The sequence below is a fragment of the Heterodontus francisci genome, chromosome 23, assembly GCF_036365525.1.
Source record: "Heterodontus francisci isolate sHetFra1 chromosome 23, sHetFra1.hap1, whole genome shotgun sequence".
Lineage (NCBI taxonomy): Eukaryota > Metazoa > Chordata > Chondrichthyes > Heterodontiformes > Heterodontidae > Heterodontus > Heterodontus francisci.
This window is the reverse complement of record NC_090393.1, coordinates 16574833-16597857: the sequence shown is the minus strand read 5'-3', so window position 1 is coordinate 16597857 and position 23025 is coordinate 16574833. Positions and strand designations below refer to the sequence as shown.

The 23025-nt window shown below is 40.7% G+C and overlaps 1 protein-coding gene across 3 annotated transcripts in view; it reads right to left on the bottom strand.

The window, feature by feature from the left end:
- fam222aa (family with sequence similarity 222 member Aa) overlaps positions 1 to 23025 on the bottom strand; it is a 354535-nt gene that overhangs the window by 293396 nt on the left and 38114 nt on the right. The window lies entirely within an intron of this gene.

The window sequence follows — 23025 nt, the reverse complement described above, 5'->3', positions numbered from 1 at the left end:
ACAGCCCTTTGACTCTGCGCCAGATTTAAACCATCAGTAAAGAGAAAAACCATGCCAAAGAAATCATGCTATCTTTGTGGGCAGCAGCATGCACCCTTCCTTCGCCTCTGACCACAAAATCCTGGCTGTTATTAACATCTTCCTAAATTAAGTGAGACTCAGTTCCCCAGATGGTTCAGTGATTGGGGTGGGATAATGAGCCAAAGAGACCATGAAGATTCCAGGTTCAATCCCTCGTCCATCTGATTTATACTGATCTTAGCCAAGTGAAGTACTACATGTGATCCTAGTATCTCTATATTCCTGATGATACTATTCCATGATCCTGATGAGAGTACTTGCTTGTGAACATCAGGCTATGATAGAATCTCAGCAGTGGCTGATTCTTTCGCCCCCACCCACCCCCTCCACCAACACTTACTGTCCAGGGCTCACATTAAGAATGGCATCAGGTACATTACTGGCTTCAAGAAAGGAGGGTTGAAAATACAACTTGTGAAATTTTTGACCCAATCTTTACACAGAGGGTGGTGAGTGCCTGGAACTTGCTGCCGGGGGAGGTGGTGGAAGCAGGTACAATAGCGACGTTTAAGAGGCATCTTGACAAATACATGAATAGGTTGGGAATAGAGGGATACGGTCCCCAGAAGAGCAGAAGGTTTTAGTTTAGGCAGGCATCAAGATCGGCGCAGGCTTGGAGGGCCGAATGGCCTGTTCCTGTGCTGTACTGTTCTTTGTTTGTTACTTTAGTAAACATTTTGGCCACTCTGGTTGCTCAAAGCATAAGGTTTCAAACGCTTCATAAACTGCTAACCAGTTTATCAATCTCATTATGGGTCAAACACCACATATCAGAATTGTAACCAAGGTCCTCAGGGCGGGGTGGGGGGAGATGGTGGAGAGCACAGGGAATTCAAGTAGGTTTAACAGTTCGTCATAACTAGATAGGTTAGCAGACAAATTGCAACAACATTTAAATTCAAGCACAGGGGTACGGAAAAGACTAGCATGGATTCACAATCGGTTATCTTGAATCCAGCAATCAGGTGATTTCCTGGCTGGCAAACAGTTGACTGTGCTCCTTTATATTTTAAAATCCAAGCAGGGATCTAATTTTAACATTTGAAATTTTTGAATGTTGCTATAGAAATAGGATTTTCAGGAGTATAATATCACTGCTTTGCCAAAATATGTATTCAGCACATCTATCACCAGTGGAAGTCTGTGTAAAGGAATGGACAACAGCGAGCCAACTTGGGAAGGCTCTGAGAAAGTAAGGGGCTATCCTACTTTTCATAGACTCTACAGCTTTCAAAGCCGTGTCTCTGTGGAAGTGAAGGGACTTTGCAACAGCAAGTAATCCTGCATGACCTCTAGTGAGAGCCTCTCCTTGTGAGATTATGTGCACAGAAGCAATCCTTTCCACACAGCCGCGGGAATAAAAGGCGCATCCTGTAATTGAAGAAGTGCAATAATCTTCCCCAACAATAAATTAAAATACCCATTAGGCTGATTTCAAAAGATGTCAGCGGGCTTATAATTGTACATGACATCTTCTAGATAAAACTGATTACCATGCATGCAAATCGCTTAGCAACCACCCATTACCCCGAGCGCAAAGAGCTGACCAGCCATCCATTTTCACCTTGTCCTTCTCTGCACTACCAAATACAAACACAGATAAAAAGAGGCACAATGGCTCTTGACACGTAAATAGGTTAACACAATAAAACCAGCTTTAGCAGGATCACTCAAGGGAAAAAAGCAATTCTCAGGCAAGCAGGAGGTAATAAAATGAGGCTTTGTGTGCAGCTTCAATTCTGCACAACCCCTACTGCCATTTGCAGATAGAAATCTCTCTTATTGAATTACATTTCATGAATATTAGTTGGGAGCATTTACACAATGTCACATGACTGCAGGATTATTTACCATTAAAATGGTCCCAGTGTTATTAGAGCACCTGTCACAAGGAGCAGTTAATGCAACATGAACACAAGAACCCTAGTGCAATATTTACAGGCATATTAAAATGAATAAGCAAAGATGACTAACGGGGTGTTTAAACACACAAAAGGAGACGGAGAGGGAGATTGGGAAACTCTAGGATTAAATTCCTGCCCCTCCCCAACACCCCCCAAAATTGCAAAATCTTGCAATCCTCATACAAGTGCATCATATACAAACATCTAAACGATGAAAATAATGCTAAATCAGAAAAGTATGAAGATGGGTAGCATTCAAACCTGAATTAGCTTTAGATTTTAGAGTCAGTTGCCAGCGTTCGCCAGAGCTGGCGGGCAGCCATAAAGGCGGGGCTAAAGTGTGGCGAGTCGAAGAGACTTAGCAGTTGGCAGGAAAAAAGACAAAAGCACAAGGGGAGAGCCAACTGTGTAACAGCCCCGACAAACAAATTTTTCTGCAGCACCTGTGGAAGAGCCTGTCACTCCAGGCGCTGCTCCACACACCACTGACCACCTCCAGGCGCTTACCCATTGTCTCTCGAGATAAGGAGGCCAAAGAAAAGAAGATCTCCAAATCTGCTCACTTCTGATTTGGTCACATCTGCAAATCCTTAAACACAACTTCTGCCCTGATTAAGAGCAAAACATCAAGAACTTCATTTTTTTTTAAAGTTCACTTTAAAGTAGAAGAGGGAATCTGAATCAGGTGGCCTGAGCTATTTTCAGTACCCTTAAAAAAAAAGGACTTGCATTTATATAGTGCCTTTCACAACCACTGAACATCTCAAAGCACTTTACAGCTAATGAAGTACTTTTGACTTGGAGTCATCGTTGCAATGTAGGAAATGCGGCAGTCAATTTGCACAAACAGCAATGCAATTTCTTTCTTTTTCTTTTGGGCCTCCTTATCTCGAGAGACAATGGATACGCGCCTGGAGGTGGTCAGTGATTATGGAGTGACCTCTCCATGGCGCATGCCTGGGCAAATTTATGGAGGTTGACCGATGTTGATTGAGGGATAAATATTGGCCAAGACACTGGGAATAACTTGCCTGCTCTTCTTCGAAATAGTACTGAAGGATCTTTTACGTTCACCCGACAAAAGCCAACACCTCCAACAGTGCACCACTCCCTCAATACTGGATTGGAATGTCCACTTTGATTTTTGTGGTCAAGCCTGGAGGGGATGAGAGTGCTACCAACCGACAACCCTTCGGATAACTCGCCCCTGTACGAGGGGATTTATTGGCATAAAATAAAGGTTCAACACACCAGAGGAGGGATTCAAATCAAGAGTTTCCAAACTGGAATTATAAGTAAACTGAAAGGTATCATTGGAAGGTTACCAGCTTCAGTACGCAGCAAGAAGAAATGTTTGCGTCACACTACAATTGCAACAAATCCAATAGATACTGTAATATCCCTAATGGCTGCTATAAAGCCATTTGATTAAAGAGATTTTATAACATATCTGACCACACATACCCATTGGCTTAACAATCTGAGTGCAAAGGGCAGGACAACATTGGAGTAATATTAGCGCTCCCATTTTCTTCCCTCTCCAACACCATGCCCCAACAAATCTACAAAATATTGGGTCATGACAAAGCACAACAGCAAGAGGTCTCCACACACTACTACTCAAACAACAACTTGCATTTATTTAGCACCATTAATGCAGAAAAACATCCCAAGGCACTTCACAGGAGCGTTCAGATGAAATTTGACACTGAGCTATATAAGGAGATATTGGGACAGGTGACCAAAAAAGCATAATTGAAGAGGCAGGTTTCAAGGAGCAAATTAAAGAGAAGCAGAGGGATTACGGGAGGGAATTCCAGAGCTAAGGGCCAAGACAGCTTAAGGTATGACTGCCAGTGGAGGGGCAAAGAGCATCGAGGATGCACAAGAAATCAAATTGGAGGAATGCAGTTTCTGAAGGGCTATAGCTGGAGGGGTTTAAAGAGATAGGAAGGACCAAAGCCAGAGAAGGATTTGAACACAAGGATGAGAATTTAAAATTTGAGGCATTGCTGGATTGGGAGGCAATACAAAACATGTATGAGATTGCACTTATCTAGCACCTGTCACAAACATAGGATATCCCAAAGTGTTTTATAACCAACCAATAAATGAAGTTACTCTTGTAATGTAGGAAATGTGACAGCCAAATTGCACATAGCAAGTCCCACAAAGAGCAATATGATAATGACTAGATAGTCTGTTTTTAAGTAATGCTGGTTGAGGGATAAATATCAACCAGAATACCAGGAAGAACTCCCTTCCTCTACTTTGAAATAGTCATGGGACCTTTTCCGTCCACCCTAAAGACCAGACAAGACTCTGTTTAATGACTTATGCGAAAGATGGCACTCCTCAGTCCTGCACTGGTTTATCAACCTAGATTAGGTGTGCAAGTCTCTAAAGTGGGATACAAATCCACAACCTTCTGACTCAGAGGCAAATGAACTACCAACTGAGGCACGAGTAACATCCATAATATAAGGGTAAAGTAGGTCAGTGAGCACACGGGTGACGAGTGAACGAGACCTGATAAGAGTCAGGATACAGACACAGAGCTTTCAATGAGCTGAAGACAAATACCTAAACATCCACATTACTTAAACAAAAATAACATACAATATTCAACACAAGGTATTGAGGTGTCTTTTTCTGAGACCATCTGGAGGATTGTGGAATGACTCATATGCTCAGTCCCAAAACTATACTTCAGTCAATAAGTTGCAAATACAGAACAACTCTGCCAAAATTCATTATACTTATTTAAGTCAAGCTAAAGTTATAACTGTGGTAAAGAATCCCCCAGTAAATTTAACAGATCTACCACAATAATGAAAGCTGGTTGAAATGGGCATGAAATAACAGAAAATGCTGGCAATACTCACCTTCTGTGGAGAGAAGAGCAAAGTTAACGCTAGAGGTCGATGGCCTTTCATCAGAACTGGGAAAAGTTAGAAATGTAAATCGGTTTTAAGCAACAAGAGTATTGCATCCAGCTCTGGTTCCAGGGATGAGGGATTTTGGCTACAAAGTTAGACTGGAGAAGCTAGGATGGTTCTCCTTGGAACAAAGTAGATTGAGGGGAGATTTAATTGGTATACAAGATTATGACAGGTTTAGACAAGGTAGATAAAGAAAAACTGTGCTCATTAGCTGATGATATAAGGACGAGGGGCACAGATTTAAGGAATTAGGAAAGAGATGGATGGGGGATGTGGGTAAGAGCTTTTTTTTTATAAACGCAAAGGGTGGTAATGACCTGGAACTCGCTGCCTCCAAAGGTGGTGGGAGCAGAGACAATGAATGATTTCAAAAGGAAACTGGATGGGTGCTGGAGAGAAATAACCTTGCAGGGCTACAGGAATCATCTTCTTCTTTGGTCTCCTCGTCTCAAAAGACAATGGGCAAGCGCCTAGAGGTGGTCAGTGCTCTGTGGAGCAGTGCCTGGAGTGGCTATAAAGGCCAATTCTAGAGTGACAGACTCTTCCACAGGCGCTGCAGATAAAATTGGTTGGCGGGGCTGTTACACAGTTGGCTCTCTCCTTACCCTTCTGTCTTTTTTCCTGCCAACTGCTAAGTCTCTTCGACTCACCACTCTTTAGCCCCGCCTTTATGGCTGCCCGCCAGCTCTGGCGATCACTGGCAACTGACTCCCACGACTTGTGGTCATCACAGGACTCCGCGTTTGCAGAGGTCTTTAAAACGGAGACATGAACGGCTAGTAGGTCTGATACCAGTGACGAGCTCGGTGTACAATGCGTCCTTGGGAATCCTGCCATCTTCCATGCGGCTCACATGGCCAAGCCATCTCAAGCGCCGCTGGCTTAGTAGGGTGTATATGCTGGAGATGTTGGCCGCCTCAAGGACTTCTGCATTGGAGATACGGTCCTGCCACCTGATGCCAAGGATTCTCCGGAAGCAACGAAGATGGAATGAGTTGAGACGACGCTCTTGGCTGACATACGTTGTCCAGGCCTCGCTGCTGTAGAGCAAGGTACTGAGGACAGGCTTGAAACACTCAGACTTTTGTGTTCCGTGTCAGTGTGCCATTTTCCCACACCGTCTAGGCCAGTCTGGACATAGCAGCGGATGCCTTTCCCATGCCCTTGTTGATTTCTGCATCGAGAGGCAGGTTGCTGGTGTCAGTTGAGCCTAGGTAGGTGAACTGTTGGACGGAGCAATTCTGATGTCCTGTCCCATGATGATAGTTTTCTTGAGGCTGATGGTTAGGCCAAATTCGTTGCAGGCAGCCACAATCCTGTCGATGAGCGAGCGAGCGAGCGCGTGAGGGGAAGAGAGCACGAGGGGAAGACAGCGCAGTACATATACAAGGATCTGTAGGAAGCATGGATGAGACTGTAGACAGGGACTAAAACCAGACTTAGTTGATCATAATTTTGAACCTTCCATAGAGATTATCTAACAGAACGTTGTCATCTGTACCTGCCACAACTTTGGGGGTTAAATAAAGACTGCTCCACTAACTTCAAAATGTATATATTTAAAAAATATAATCTGTATTAATACATAAAGTATTATGAGGCAATTACAACAACTCTGAATTCAGGTGACGTCATAAACAAACTAAGCTTCATTCTTCTGCTTTACAACAGTGCTTTCATTGATTGCAACAAATCTGATATCCATTATTCTTTGGCACATTCTAAAGGTTCAAGGACCAAAAGCCTGTTACAGTGCTATTTTCAGCACAATTCTCTCTAAATTCACAGATTACACAGAAATCACAATACAGAAAAACTGTTCTGTCCACCCAGTGTTGGTGATTTCTTTGCCCACACAAAACAGTATTCCTAACCCCAAGTGTGTGCCTGATTTCCATATCCCTTTAACCCCTTTTCTTTCAACTACTTATTTAACCTGTTCTTAAATGCTGACATGGCCTTAACCCCCACAGCACATTCCATAGCCTCACAACCGTGTCAAAAGGTTTCTCCAGCTCTGTCCGAAATCTCTTGCACTTAATCCTATATTCTATGTCCCCTCATTCTACACTAATTATTTCTCTCATCCCTTCATAAATTTTAAGCAACACTTTTCAATCATGCCATAATCTCCACTGTTCAAATCAAAATATCCCCATTTTCAAGTTTTCCTGTTTACTTCTATTTCCTCACATCAAGCAGCATCCAAACAATTGCTTTCTCTACCCTCCCTACTGCCTCAAGATCCTTCCTATAGTGTGGTTCCATTTAATCTTTTAAATTTTATACCTCTTACTATAAAACCTATTGTTACATTTGCTTTATTATGGTCTTATTCACTCGAGGGGCTGATTTTAAAGTTTTGTGAACTTGAACCTCCAAATTCCTATGCCCTAGCATACTACACAGCCTTCCCCCAAAATATAACAATCACTTTTATTTTTTTGAAAACCAAAATGTACCACCTCACATTTACTGATACTGAATTTCATCTGCTATTTGTTTGCCCATTCCTCTGTCTTAGAAACATAGAAAATAGGAGTAGGCCATTCAGCCCTTCAAGCCTGCACCGCCATTCAATACGATCATAGCTGATCGCCCAAACTCAGTACCCTGTTCCTGCTTTCTCCCCATATCCCTGGATTCCTTTAGCCCAAGAATTATATCTAACTTTTTCTTGAATATATTTAAATGATTTGGCCTCAACTGCTTTCTGTGGTCGAGAATTCCACAGGTTCACCACTCTCTGGATGAAGAAATCCCTCCTCATCTCAGTCCTAAATGGCTCCTTAGATTGTGACCCCTGGTCCTAGACCCACCCGCCATCGGGAACATCCTTCCTGCATTTAGTCTGTCCAGTCCTGTTAGAATTTTGTAGGTATCAATATCTCATTGCAGCTTCCTTTGGTCCTCAGAATTACCAAAAAGAAAAAGTATAGCAAGTATCACCTCCACATTTGGACACAACTCCCTCTGGCATCATATCCAAATAATTGATTACACCACCAACAGAAGTACATACTCATTCTTTACAAATATACTTCATTACAAGTGGAGGTGCAGCGAATATTTGTGGGTATTCCTTCGTTAGAGATTGTAAAAAAATGTGCTGACAACAGACATCAAACTCCTGAATAAGACACCAAACTGGTGTACAAATGCCTATACAGAAAATGTACACACGCAAGTTAGGACCAATTTCAGATAGCTTCTGGGCAAACTGCTTTTGTACTAAATATACTTCTCCTTAAAAAAAGTCCAAAATCAAATCAGTTTTATAAAAAATATTTAAAAACATGGAATTTTCTCCTCTTCAACTCTCCCCACACCAAACTAGTCAAGACAACCACTGTCCAGCCTTTCAATACTTCCAGACTACTTCAAATCAGCAAAACTCAAAGGAAGCATGGGGCTGATTAGGGACCAATAAGGAAATCTCCTTGTGGAGGCAGAGGCATGGCTGACATACTAAATGAGTACTTTGCTTATTTCACTAAAGAGGATGCTGCCAATGCCACAATTAAAGAAGCAGATAGATGAATTTGATGGGATAAATGAAAAAGGGGGTACTTTTTAAAAATTGGCAGCGGTCAAAAGTGGAAAAGTCAGTCTCAATGGGATGCATCCTAAAGAGAACTAAGAATGGAAATTGCAGAGGCTCCAGCCACAATCTTGCAATCCTCCTTAGATATGGGAGTGATGCCAGAGGACTGAAGGATTTTAAATGTCACATCCTGTTCAAAAAAAAAGGAAGAGAAATAAATCCAGCAACTACAGACCACTCAGCCAGATGGCGGTAGTGGAAAAACTTTTGAGACAGCAACCTGGAACAAAATTATCGGCACCTGGAAAAATATGGGTTGATGTAGGAAGAATGAGGAGAGGTAATAAAAAGCTAATGGCACAATTTTAAAAGAGGATGCAGGCAACAGTGAGACCTGGGGATCTGCATACACAAATGGGCAGGAAGAGTTGAGGAGGCTGTTAAAAAGGCAAAAAAGTAAAATACTACAGATGCTGGAAAAACAGGAAATACTTGATATACTTAGGTCAGGCAGTATCTGAGGAGAGAAAAAAAAAGTTAACATTTTAGATTGATGACCTAGCTTCAGAATTGGAAAAGGTTAGAGATTAACAAGTTGTATGCAAATATAGAGGCGAGAGAGGGGATGAAAAACAAATTGACGGCCGAACTCAGGGTCACGGTGGCAGAGTTCAGTGTGATCCCAAGCTTCCAGTCACCTGCCATTTTAATTCGCCACTCCACTCCGACCTCAGCCTCCTGCACTGTTCCAACGAAGTCCAACACCTCATCTTTCGATAAAGTACTTTACAGCCGTCCAAACTCAACACTCGAGTTCAACAATTTCAGATCATAACCTCTGCCCCCATTTGTTCGGACAGCACCCGTTAGTACTGATTCATCTGTTCCCATTAACACTTCTTTTAGACTCATCTTTTGCTTCTTTACTTGTTCCATTTTCATCTCCTTTTGCCTTGTACCATCATCCATTTTGTTATCTAATCTTTCCCGCCTCCCACTCTATCCCAGATCTTCCCCCCACTAACTCTATACTTGCCTGAAACCTGCTACATTTTTAATTTTCTCCCCCCAGTTCTCGTCATCCGGAAACATTAACTCAGCTTCTCCCTCCACAGATGCTTCCTGACCTGCCGAGTACTTCCTGCATTTTCTGTTAAAAAGCAGATGGAACCCTTGGCTTATAAATAACGGCAGAGAGTACAAAAGAAAGTTCTGCTAAACATTTATAAAAATACTGATTAGTATAATGTCCAATTCTGGACACCACACCTTTGAAAGGTTGTAAGGGCCTTGAGGGTGCAGAGGAGATCCAATAGAATGGCACCAGGTATGTAGACTTCAGTTATTTTGGAGAGACTAGAGATATTGGGATTGATCTTCTCAGAGCAGAGAAGATTAAGGGGAGATCCAATAGCAAAATACTTAATGATTTTGAACACCTAAGAGTAAATAAAGAGAAACTGTTTGCAGTGGCAGAAAGATTGGTAACCAGAGGATACTGATTTAAAGGTAATTGGCAAAAGAACCAGAGGCAACATGGAGGGGATAAATGTTTACACAGCAGGTTTTTACAGTCTGGAATGCACTGCCTAAAAGCTGGTAGAAACAGATTCAATAACTTTCAAAAGGGAATTGGATAAATAATTGTAGAGAAAATTTGCAGAGCTATGGGGAAAGAGCAGGGGAGTGGGACTAATAGCACAGCTCTTCAAAGAGCTGGCACAGGCCAAATGGTCTCCTTCTGTGCCGTTTCATTCTATGACTATATTATCCATCAGCTTTCCGAGCACAAAAAAAAACTTTACTTCCACATCCTGCTTTGGAGATTTGTAAAGTTTCCATCAATTTCCATAGGGTTCCCATCCTGGAAAATAAATAGATTTAAAAATCGTCCTCGTGGTTTAGAAATCCCTCCATTGTCTCACTCTGTACTACTGTTGGAACATCCTCCAGCCTTGTGCTCCTCCAAATCCACCTTTTATCCACCCTGCTCTCAACTCTCCTCCCAAACCATCCATATTGTTCTCTTCGTCTTTAAACGTTTTCTCAAATCATCACTTCTGACATGCTTTTAATCACTTTCCTAACTTTTCTACCAGTCTGGCAACAGTTTCTCCTCTGTGAAGTGCATGACGTGTTTACTGTGTTAAAGGCAGAATACAAGCACATGTAGTTCAGTAACAACCTGCCACTGTGCAAAGGTGGTCTTGGGGTTATAAAAACACAGCCTGCTACTCCATAGCTAGCATATTTTAAACACACTATACCACTGATTCAGTTTGACTTTGTGAATACTAAGTATATAACTGGATTTTTTTTTTGGTTTTCAACCATTGAATGCTTACATAAAGGTGATAACAAACAGCATCAGATATTTGCACCTGTTACGGACCAGGTGAGAAAGGGGTCTAGGGCTCCCTCTAAGCCTTCACCTGGTCTTACTGTAACAGGGTTTAATTTTAAACACTTTTTTTAAGCTCCCCCTTAATGAATCCTTGTTCACTAACTTCCAATTACAAGGCAAAGAAACTAGTCAAACAGGTTTTCTTAGGGTTAAAGAAAAAAGGCTGAACTTGATTCAACAAACTAATTCGGTTAACGCCTACGGATACGCAATGCGCCTACACTAGCACGCATATGCGATACACACAGACAGAAAAGAGAAGAAATAAAGTGGAAAAATTTGAGGCAATATCTGAAGATGGTTTTGGTTACTGTTTGAGCTCACTGCAAAGTCCTTGACTGTAGGTATGTCTGGCTTTTTGTTGGGGCCCAGTGTTGTTCTTAAACCCTGGGCCAGTTAGTCATGTGACCAGTCCTGGCTTTTGTGGATTTAATCACCTTAGCCGTCTATGGAATTCTCTTCCTTACACCGTCAATGTCTGGTGATCAAAATCCATTGTGGGTTGAAAGTGTCAGGGAATAGTCCTTTTGTCTCCACAAGCACTGTCTGTTAGTATGCAAATATCTTTCAGCTAAGATTCTGGCAGCCCTTCTCTTCCCAGCAAGAGTTTAAAATCAATGTTCATATGACAAAATTAATATGCCTCATTCTTGGCAGGTGGGGCCTGCATGACACACGAGAGGAAAAAAATAGAAATGGAGTGAAGGACAAACAGTTTGTTTTAAGTGACATTTGAAATCTGCAACTGATTCAGGAGGTCTGGGATCAGAACTTTTTTTTTAAATATGCTAAGTTAATTTAAAAGACAGGTGCATTTAGAAGTGTTTTTTATGCTAAATCCCAGGTATTGTGAAAGCAAAACTAAACTGATCCAATGTGCCATTCCCCTGCATTCATACTATCCTGGGTCTTTAGACTTCTGTATGCCCATTGGAGACTAATTCAGCGTGAAGACCACTCTGCATTTTCCAAATGGACTTTCAAATGGGCCTACAGCAAAGGACAACATAAATGATCTAACTGTCAAGAGAAAAAACAAAATCAAAGCGCAGGCTTGTGAATAGAGAGTGGGCAGGCCCACAGTATCTCTCAACCTGCAACTAATAGATGCACGCAAACACAATCACAATGAACCAGCGCAATACATTTAAAATGCTGTCTGTGAAGCTGTTATGGCAACAGATCATAAGACCCGCAGAAAAGAGAACAGGAGATCTTCACTTTATTGTGCGGATGGTGGCAATTTTCAATTCGCCAATGCCACTGACTGCCCCAGATGCAAACAGACTCAAGGGGCCGAATGACCTACTCCTCTTATGATCCTATGTAATCGGAGTGGATGACACTAGAGTAGAATATCCAAAGTGCAATCTTTATTTTGCTTCCATTACCTATTAATTCCTCTCCACTTTTCCTAGGGAGGGGTTAACAAAAATTGCAGTTGCTGAAAATCTGAACAAAAACAGAAAATGTTGTAAACATTCAGAAGGTAATGCAACATTTGAGGAATTAATGCTTTGTCACAATAAGGACAAAGGGACCACATCCAAAACATTAGTTCCTCTATTCTCAACATAGTTATTACTTGACTTGCTGAGTGTCTAAAGCATTTTCTGTCTATTTCAGATTTCCAGCACCTGCAGTTGTTTTTGCTTTTTGTTTAATGTTTTTAACTGCTGTATTTTAAATAAAAACTTAATGTTTTGTCACAATCTTCATTTTTAACTGTAAAGTGCCAACTGACATGCTAGGCTAAGAGGTCATATAATACCAAGGTTTAAAACAAGCATCACAAAAGGAATTTCATAAACTTTCCATTTGTAGATTTCCTCAAGAAAAGGCAGAGACAACAATTCTAGCTGCTACAAAACTGTGTGCAGCACAAGTTGGCATAACACCTGCTAATTACAACACGATAGCCCAGACTTTCCTAGGAAATACACCAGCATCTCGGGGCCTCTTGAATGGTGCAAAAGAGGATATTGTGGAGTATGTGACTTAAGCCATTACTTCTGCCATACTTTCCTGAGACTTTTTCACCACTCCACTGTTACCTTCTAACTGTTTTCAGCGAAGGCAATTGTCATAGTTCCGCCTCCCATCAAAATTAATGACAATAGCATTTTTGCTGGATTAACACCAGCTTTACAGTGCTGTCACTTAGATTTATAAATAATGGAGCTGGTAGCCAGGCAGCAGCACAATCTATTGCTCCTAAATAGGTTTCTTTAGACATGTGTCCAATGCTTACAGGATTACAATGTCAACAAGCAAACCACTGCATTGACTCACATGATCATCAGCTTTAGCAACTAAAGTTGTTCTGGAAAAATCATATCGGCAGCTAGAAAACAGTATCAGCATATTTGCAGAATCTCTCTACTCAAACTCCACACGGAACTACAAGGTCTGAACAGAAGCAGGCCGACTATGGGATTTAGTTAACAATTCATCAATTTCTCCAAGAGGAGATCAGCTGGTGGGGTGATTGTCTTTTATGTGTAACCAAAATATGGCAATGTTTTAACTCTTTAATTAGAAACTAGGTGGGAATGTAATGTCAAATTGCTGGAAAAAAATGGCCAACTGATTCTGATTCGATATCATACTCACTACAGTGTATTCTAATTATAAATGCAGGAAAACAGAAATTAACAGCGTTATGGACACTAGACGACAAAATTTATGAAGTACATTGCTAATCACTCAGTTGCAGGAAAATCTGAGCCACCTGTTGGGGGGTGGGGGGTGGGAAATGAAACTCAGACCGCTCTAACAAATGACTTGCTTCTGTTCTCCATTAATGTCAAACTGATCAAAATATAATCAGCATTATAAATTCAGTGATGCAATATATTCAATGACGCAATGATTTCCTATGAAAATAATTTCCAAATTAATCATGTTCCAATTAAGAGGTGTGAATGGCATTACATCAAAAACTGCAATCCATCATTTGATTTTCATTTTATCACAACATAAGTAGACCATTTGGCCTTCAAGACTGCTCTGCCATTCAACAAGATTATGGCTAATCTTCTACCTCAACTCCATCTTCCTGCACTATCCCTGAATTCCCTTCTTATCCAAAAATCTACTGAGCTCTGCCTTGAATTTGCTCAATGATTGACCATCTATGGCTCTCTGGGGTACAGAATTCCGAAGTTTCACAACCTGGAGTGAAGAAGTTTCTCCTCATCTCAGTCCTAAAATGTCCCACCCCTTATTCTGAACCTGTGATTCCCCATATTCTAAATTCCCCAGCCAGGGGAAACATTTTCTCAGCATTTACCCTGCCAAGTCCCTTAAGAGCTTTATATGATTCAAATGAATCACCTCTCATTCTTCTAAACTCCAAGGAATATAAGCCTCGTCTACTCAATCTCTCCTCATAGGTCAATCCCCTCATCCCAAGAACCAGTCTAGTGAGCCTTTGTTGCACTTTCTCTACAGCAAGTATGCCTTTCCTTCGGTACGGAGACCAAAACTGCATACAGTGCTCCAGGTGTGACTTCATCAATGCCCTGTATAATTGTAGTAAGGCTTCTTTATCCTTCTACTGCAATCCCTTTGCAACAAAAAACATACTATTTGCCGTGTTGATTACTTGCTGCACCTGCATGTTAACTTTATGATTCATGTGCAAGGACACCCAAGCCTCTATGAATGCAAACATTTCCCAGTCTCTCACCATTCATAAATATTTTGCTTTTATTTTTGACGAGAGGGGATAACTTCACACTTTGCCACACGTACTCCATCTCCCATGTTCTTGCCCACTCACCCAACCTGCCTATATCCCTCTGCAGCCTCTTTACATCCTCACCGCTCACTTTCCCACCTAACTTTGTATTGGCAGAAAACTTTGATACATTACACTCAGTGCCCTTGTTTAAGTCATCAATACAGACTGTAAATAGCTGAGGCCCAAGTACTGATCCTTGCGGTATCCCGCTAGTTACAATCTGCCAACCCGAAAATGTCCCATTATTTGTGCTGTTTTCTGTCCAATAGCCAATCCTCAATCCATGCTAATATATTACCCCCAATCCCATGAGTCCTAATTTTGTGCAAGAACCTTTTGTGTAGCATCTGATCAAATGCTTTTTGAAAATCCAAAATCCAAATACATTACATCCCCTTCATCCATCTTACTCCTTCCACCCTCAAAAAACTCAATTTGTCGAACACAATTTCTCTTTCATAATATGATTAAGCCAAATCAACACAGATTTATGATTTTCTACGTGCCTTGTTACCCACATTCCTAAAAATAGATTCTAGTATTTTGCCTACCACTGATGCTAGGCTAATTGGCCTATAGCTCCTCATTTTCTATCTTCGTCCTTGCTTAAGTAGCGGGGTTATGTTTACTACTTTCCAATCATGGCAGTCCAGCAAAAAAAGAAAATGCAACAAACTGAATTACAATAGTCTTCTCAAAACTACTGCATTCTTGACAATTCAAACAATAACTTGCATTTACACCGCATCTTTAACATAGTAAAACATCCTGCGGCACTCCAAAGTGGTGTAATCAGACAATATTTGACACTCAACTAAAGAACAAGACATTGGGACAGGTGACCAAACGTTTGGTCAAAGAGAGATGTTTTAAGCAATCTTAGAGGAGAGAGAAGTGGTGAGGCATAGAGGTTTGTGAAAAGCTTAGGGTGTGGACAGCTGTAGGCATTGGTGTAGCAAGTACGGGATGCACAAGAGGCCAGAGATGGGAGGAACAAAAGTGGCAGTAGGACTGGAGATGGTTACCGATATGGAAAGGAGGAGGGAGGTGTTTGAACACAAGGATGAGAATCTTAAAATTGAGGCATTGGTGGACTGGGAGCCATTGGAGGTCAGTGGACATGGGGTGATGAGTGAACCGGACTTGGTTTGAGTTAGGATATAGGCAAGAATTTTGGATGAGCTCAAGTTTATGGAGGGTGGAAGATGGATGACACACCAGGAGAGTCTTGGAACAGTCAAGTGTGGAGGTAACAAAAGTACGGATGAGGGTTTCAGCAGCAGATGGTCTGAGGCAGTGGTGGGGAAAGGAAATATGACAGAGGTGGAAATAGGTGGCTTTTGTGATGGAGAGGTTATGGGGTCAGAAGTTCAGTTCAGGGTCAAATAGGAGACTGCAGTTGTCAACTGTCTGGTTCGGCCTGAGACAGTAGCCAAAGAATGTATTGTCATTAAGTCTTCAGTTCAAATGAAAGTGTTACGTTCTCCGCTCCCTCACATTGCAGTCTAACTTCACCCTGACTGAATGTTTCACAAAAAAAGTTATGATCCTAAGACTGCTTCCTTTCACTGAAATTGGAAATAAATGCTTTTTAAAAAGCTTAATTAAGAGATTCGTCTGTGCACTGCCAAAGATTGAGCACTTTATGACTGCAGGCACTGGTTTCTATTAAAGACTGTAGTGAATGATCCAGCAGGTTTAATGTTGGAATAAAAGGACAGAGCTAATTAAAGGACAAAGTGAGTGGCTCAATGCTTTTTTCCAGCATTAAACTTGATAGATCATTCAATACAGCTATTCATACATGCCTCAGGACGAACCAATTTTACTGTTACTTTTGTTAAAATCTTTATTTCATCAAGCTTGAATTTTGAGCTCATTTCTCCAATGGTAATTTTGTTAAAAATAAGGTTCCAATTCCTAAAATATCACTTACTGTTTTTTCAAATTAAGGATTTTGAACTAGCTTTTCAACTCAAAGCACCCCATTGGTAATGACTGGCTGCTGCATAGTCAGCCAATCAGAAAGTCAGATTTTACTTAAGATTGTCAACTCTTTTTTCCCCCAACCGCTCATCCATACCACACCTTCTCCATTATTCTTACTGGACCCAGCAAAAACATGTTATATTTTAAAATTCTAAACCACATGATTTTAAAACAAATTAAACATTGTGTAGCTGGAGCATCTTATGATAACATCGACTTTTCACTTTCAAAACATAGACTTAAATCCAGCACAGAATGTTTCCATGACAGTTCGAGTATTTGCCTAAATATATCTGTCAGTCTTAATTCCAACTCCAGTGTGGACAAATCCATGGTAATCTCGATCATAAAGATAATTGAATAATGGGACTAACAATTTGCTTTGATATAGCACTATAATGCAGAAAAACATCCCATGGTGCTTCAAAGTATAAATCAGACTCAAATCAACGCTGAGCCGAAGGAAGAGTACTTTAGAGGGACAACTAAAAGCTTGGTTAGAGGGGAGTTATAATTAGGGTCTTAAAGGACAGCATGGTGGAGAGACAGTGCGGTTTAGGAAGAAATGCAATGAAACAGAACTACTATAAAGTTTTAATTTTCACACCTTGTTCCAAGTATGTACCTTAAGCCTAGAATTAAGGTACATTGTTGGAGCATAGTACTGGGAGCTTTCTCTGTACCTAATCTGTACTTTATCCGATTTGGGAACGTTTGATGACAACACTAGATGTAAAAATTAAAGAACTCTTGCACCTCTCCAGACCTGACATCCCTCACTATGATGCGTATAAAGATAGACTTCATTACCAATTTAATACAAAAAAATGACAGTTACACCAGTATTAATATTTAAATGCAATAGTAGATGGACAAAATTAAAATCCATCCTCTGAATCCAAGCCATTTCAAAGGTTTACAATAGACAACCACAACTTTGAAATAAAAACAACAAATGCTGGAAATATCCTCTCTGCACTAACGCTTTGTCTTTCACCACACCATTAACATACCGTTTACCTTTGCTCCATGACCTTCTGGTCAGTTATTCTCTGTGACCTTGTCCTATAAACACCTTCTCTTTGGTTACCTCTTGCTCCATCCCCGCCCGCTTTATTTGCTTAAAACCTATTATATTTCTAATATTTGCCAGTTCTGATGAAGGGTCACTGACCTGAAACGTTAACTTTGCTTCTCTCTCCACAGATGCTGCTAGACCTGCAGAGTATTTCCAGCATTTCTTGCTTTTATTTCAGATTTCCAGCATCTGCAGTATTTTGCTTTTATTAACCACAACTTTGATATGAATTGTACTGCTCCTTTTGCTCTATCCAATGCAAAATTAGCATTCAAGTTTTCTCTATAATTTTAAGCATTCTTCATTAACACTGCAGTGCCACATATATCTCCATAATTCAATTCCAAGAGAGAAATGGTTTAAAATGCTAATTTTAAAAGGAAACAAGCATGACAGTGCCTTCAAAGTTGTCACCCCTGGAAGACTACCCAAATAATTTATGTTTGAGAAAATACTCCATATAAACATCATTTCTAATTAATTATGTTTACAATATAAAGACTTAGACTCATACAATAAAGGAATGTACAAGACCGAAAGAGACTTTCTGGTCCATCTGGCCAGCCACAGAATTCACAAATAGAATACACCGTTCACGAGCTACACCACTCAATTAATTTTGTCCCTATACCAGCCTGACTCCAAATATTGAGGCTATTTAACTTAACCACCTCCCTTGACAGTTCATTCAAATACTCACCACCCTGTTTGTCCATCTTCCTTTTTCTTGACTTTATCTCATGCCCCTCATTATCCCCAAGAGAAAAAACAAAGTAAATATTCTCTCACGATTCAACCTGTCGATATTCTTAAGGATCTTGAAAAGCTCAGTAAGATGACTTCAAACTTCTCTCTATACATAAACTCAACTTCTATAGACTCTCCTTGCCGCCTGGATGTCAGATGCCAACTGTCAGGCAGACAGAGCCCTAAGCTGAACCTTTTCCAATGCTGTGACATCTTTCTTGTAAGATGGCAAACAGCAATGCACACACCACCTCATAAGCAGTTAAAAAGTCTTTGCTAGGTTCAGTATCACATCACATCACAGGGCGGCGCAGTGGTTAGCACCGCCGCCTCACAGCTCCAGCGACCCGGGTTCAATTCTGGGTACTGCCTGTGTGGAGTTTGCAAGTTCTCCCTGTGTCTGTGTGGGTTTCCTCCGGGTGCTCCGGTTTCCTCCCACAGCCAAAGGACTTGCAGGTTGATAGGTAAATTGGCCATTATAAATTGCCCCTAGTATAGGTAGGTGGTAGGGGAATATAGGGACAGGTGAGGATGTGGTAGAAATATGGAATTAGTGTAGGATTAGCATAAATGGGTGGTTAATGGTCGGCACAGACTCGGTGGGCCGAAGGGCCTGTTTCAGTGCTGTATATCTAAATCTCATCATGTGTTCTACTACATACAACTCAACATTCTATTTGCCTTATTTACCACTGCTGCAGAAAGTTTCAACGAACTGCCCACCAATACCTCCAAATCCTTTCCCCATGCTACATCCTGTAAACTAGCATCATTCTGCTTCTAGTCCCCAACATTTATTCTACTTCCCAGTCACATCACAAGGCACCAGTCAATGCTGAGTGTCACTTGCCATTTTTCAACCTAACTGCCCAGTCTATCTAGATCCCCACACACCTAAGCAGCTTGCTCGATTGCTTGCAACACACTCCAACTTAATCCATTGGGAGATAAAATCAGAACGATTCAGCATAGAAGGCTGCCAGTCGACCGTGCCTGTCCCGACTCTTTGAAATTAGTTTCACTCCTCCTCCGCACATACGAAATAGGAGCAGGAATAGGCCACTCGGCCCTTCGAGCCTGCTCCGCCATTCAATAAATTCATGACTGAACTGATTACTCCCCATTTCTACCTGCCCCCGATAACCTTCCATCTCCTTGATAAATACTTGCAAATTCCCTTTTTAAAGTTACTTTTGAATATGCTTCCACCTTCCTTTCAGGTAGTGCATTCCATAGCAGAACTCCCTGCATAAACATTTTCTCCCTCATGTTGCCTCTGGTTCTTGAGCTAATTAACTTACATCTGTGTCCTCTGGTTATTGATCCATCTTCCAAAAGAAACAAGCAATTTCTCCTTATTTACTCTAACAAAACCTTTCATGATTTTTAACACTTCCATCAAATTTCCCCTTAATCTTTTCTGCACTAAGGAGAACAACCCCAGTCCCTCTAGTCTCTCCAACTCAAGTCTTTCACCCCAAGTACCATACAAGTAAATCTCCACTGCACCCTCACTCAAGTCTGGACAGCCTTCCTAAAGTGCAGTGCCCAGAATCAGACAATACTCCAGCTGGGGTCTAACCAGCGATTTATAAAAGGTTTTGCAAAACGTCCTTGTACTTAATGTCTTTATTTATAAAGCCAAGGATCCCATATGCTTTTTTTTTTAAAAAAGCAGCCTTCTCAACTTGCCCTGCCACCTTCAAACATTTGTGTAAGTACACCAATTCTTTGTTACTGCACATCCTTTAAAATTGTAACATTTGACTTATCTTGCCTCTCCTCATTCTCCCCACAAAATCAATCACTTCACTACATTAAATTTTATGTCCTCTCATTTCACCAGTCTATGCCCTCCTGCAGCCTGTTACTATCTTCCTCACTGTTTGCTACCTTTCAGAGTTCCACGTCATCTGCAAACTTTGAAATTATGCCCTGTATACTCAAGTGTAAGTCATTAGAGTGGTACCAGGGGTAAGGGACTTCAGTTATGCGGACAGACTTAAGAAGCTGCAGTTGTTGGTTCTTACAGCAGAGAAGGTTAAGAAGATATTTAATAGGGTATTCAAAATCATGAATTGTTTTAATAGTTTTTCCTTATTCACACTGTTTCCAGTTGCAGAAGTTGCTAACCAGGAGGTCTCAGATTTGAGGTGATTGGGACGACATGAATTACACAGTGAGTTTTGATCTGGAATGCACTGCCTGAAAGGGTAGTGGAAGCAGATTCAACAGCAATATTCAAAAGAGAAAGGAATAAAATTACAGGATTATGGGGAAAACAGTGAGTGGGATTAATGAAATAGCACTACTGAAGAACTGGCACAGGCGCAATGGGCCGAATGGGCTACCTCTGTGCCGTATCATTCTATGATTTTAAGGTCTTTGTAACATCTTTACCAGAGAAAACTTGCAATGCATTTCACAGTGGATTAGGCAACAGACCATAAGCAAGAGAGAAATTACTGAAATCTCACTTTAAAAATAAGCATTTTCAAAACTGGATAGAGAACCGGAGAGGTAGTTCTAGACAGCAGGAGCCAAGGTGGCTGAAGGTTCTGCCACCAATGTTGGGATGAAGGGATGGGGACACAATAGCTGGAGCTACAGGCTGCGAGGTACGAGGAGGGATTGAAGGCTACAGCAGGCTGCAGAAATTGTGTGGGGTAAATTGAAGGCAAGATCAAGAACAGGTAAAATGGGTGAGCAGGATAGTGTGGGATATAATATGGACATCTGAATTTTGGACAAGGTAGAAGGTGGGTTATGGGATGCCAAGGATATGAAAGACATTGAAACTAACAGTGACAATAGAATGGATAAAGTTTTAGTGATGGAGTTACTGAGGTAAAGATGGAGGCAGGCAATGTTGAGGAGTTACAAGTGCGATATTTATGAAAAATAGAATGTGAAGTTTGAAGTTCAGCGCTGGTTTGAATGGGATGCCAAGGTTAGCACTGCTACGTATTCTTTTACAGTGAAATCATTTTGTATTAAAATCACCGACACTTCATGAACCAGAATTCGTGTACCTATATAATTTACAATAGAATGGCTTTGACCATTACAAGTTGAAATTTTAAGAAATATGCTCACTCAAATCGCAAAGTCACATGCACGTGGCTTAGATTTTACATTTAACGCTCTCATACCCACAGCACCATGAAGAGTAAGTACCAGAGGCAAGAGGAGACAAAGAATGCTTCAAACCTTCAATACCAAAGAACAACCAATATCTATGAAATACATCGAATATTTAGTATGCTTTCAAAACAAAACCACTGCAGACTAAAATAAACAAGATACTAAGAAATGGGAATTATTTTAAATGATATGTGCAGGTACACTAAACTATCAAGCACCAAAAAGGTTGGTAACATCTGTTCATGAGAAATTTATCAAATTTTGATGCCCATGTTATAGACTGGGCTACAAAGACCAAAGTCTAAAAGAGCACAATTTGCTAACACCACTAAGAGTAAACAGGTATTTCTTTTCTTATACTGGTTTGGAGAAAAAAAAACTGAAAAACTTTTCAGGGCAGCAATTTTTCCATGTTTAAGCTTTTTCTTCATAACACCCAGAACTATAGCGTTTGTTCTGTGATATTATTAGCACAGTAGTTCTGTTCACAATATATAAAAATAAATACATGCTGGACATCAGAATTCACTAGAAGAGCACAAGCTATACCTGCACTATGGAGTACTGCAGAGCAGCTTTGGACAACGCTCTGTAGACTCCAGCATTTCAACGAATGCAAATTGAACCTCAGAACAGATAATCAATGAAGTGACATCAACTAACCACATCACCATCCCAACACCCACACACCCTCTCCCCACTGCCTGCAGTCAGACAGTATTTTTCCAAAAATTGTCTTTGATCAACATCATCATATAATGGGTATGAAATATATGAGCAGGGTGGAAGACCTCATTTCAGTAAGGCTTTTACACTGAGGTGCTTCTCTGGAGCTTCATTCACAATAGTAATGGAAAATAAATTTGAATGCAATACTTAAAGGAGAGTCCCTCTAACTGAATGAGAAGTCAAGACTTCACCCAAGATATAAAAAACACAAACATTTTATACAGAGATGTGCCATGAAGGTTGCAGAACCTGATTTATAAAAATATTTTTAAAACTCTTGCTCCCCGCTTCCCCAAAAATAGTACAATATGAAAACAGGTGTAGGGGGAAAACAAGACTTCTCAAAACATTCAAATACATCATCACCAACCCCCTTTGTTGGTAAATCTGTCAACCTTGAACTCCACTTCTGCTGCATCACCCCAAGGCATTCAGCTCTCTCCCATCTTTGTGCAATACTTAACATTTGGGAGACCAAGCAAGAGGGGGGCAAAACCAATTATTTCTGCCCATACATAATACAGTAACGTTTGTATCACATGGACTCATGACGTATTGAGACAGACATAAAACAAATACTTTATGGTTATATACACTGCAGATTGCTGTGATCTTTAAATTATATTGCCATAATTCATAAGTTAATATACAAATTAAAAATAAACATGATTATCTTCACAGAATCATTACAGTGCAGGAGGCCATTCGGCCCACCATA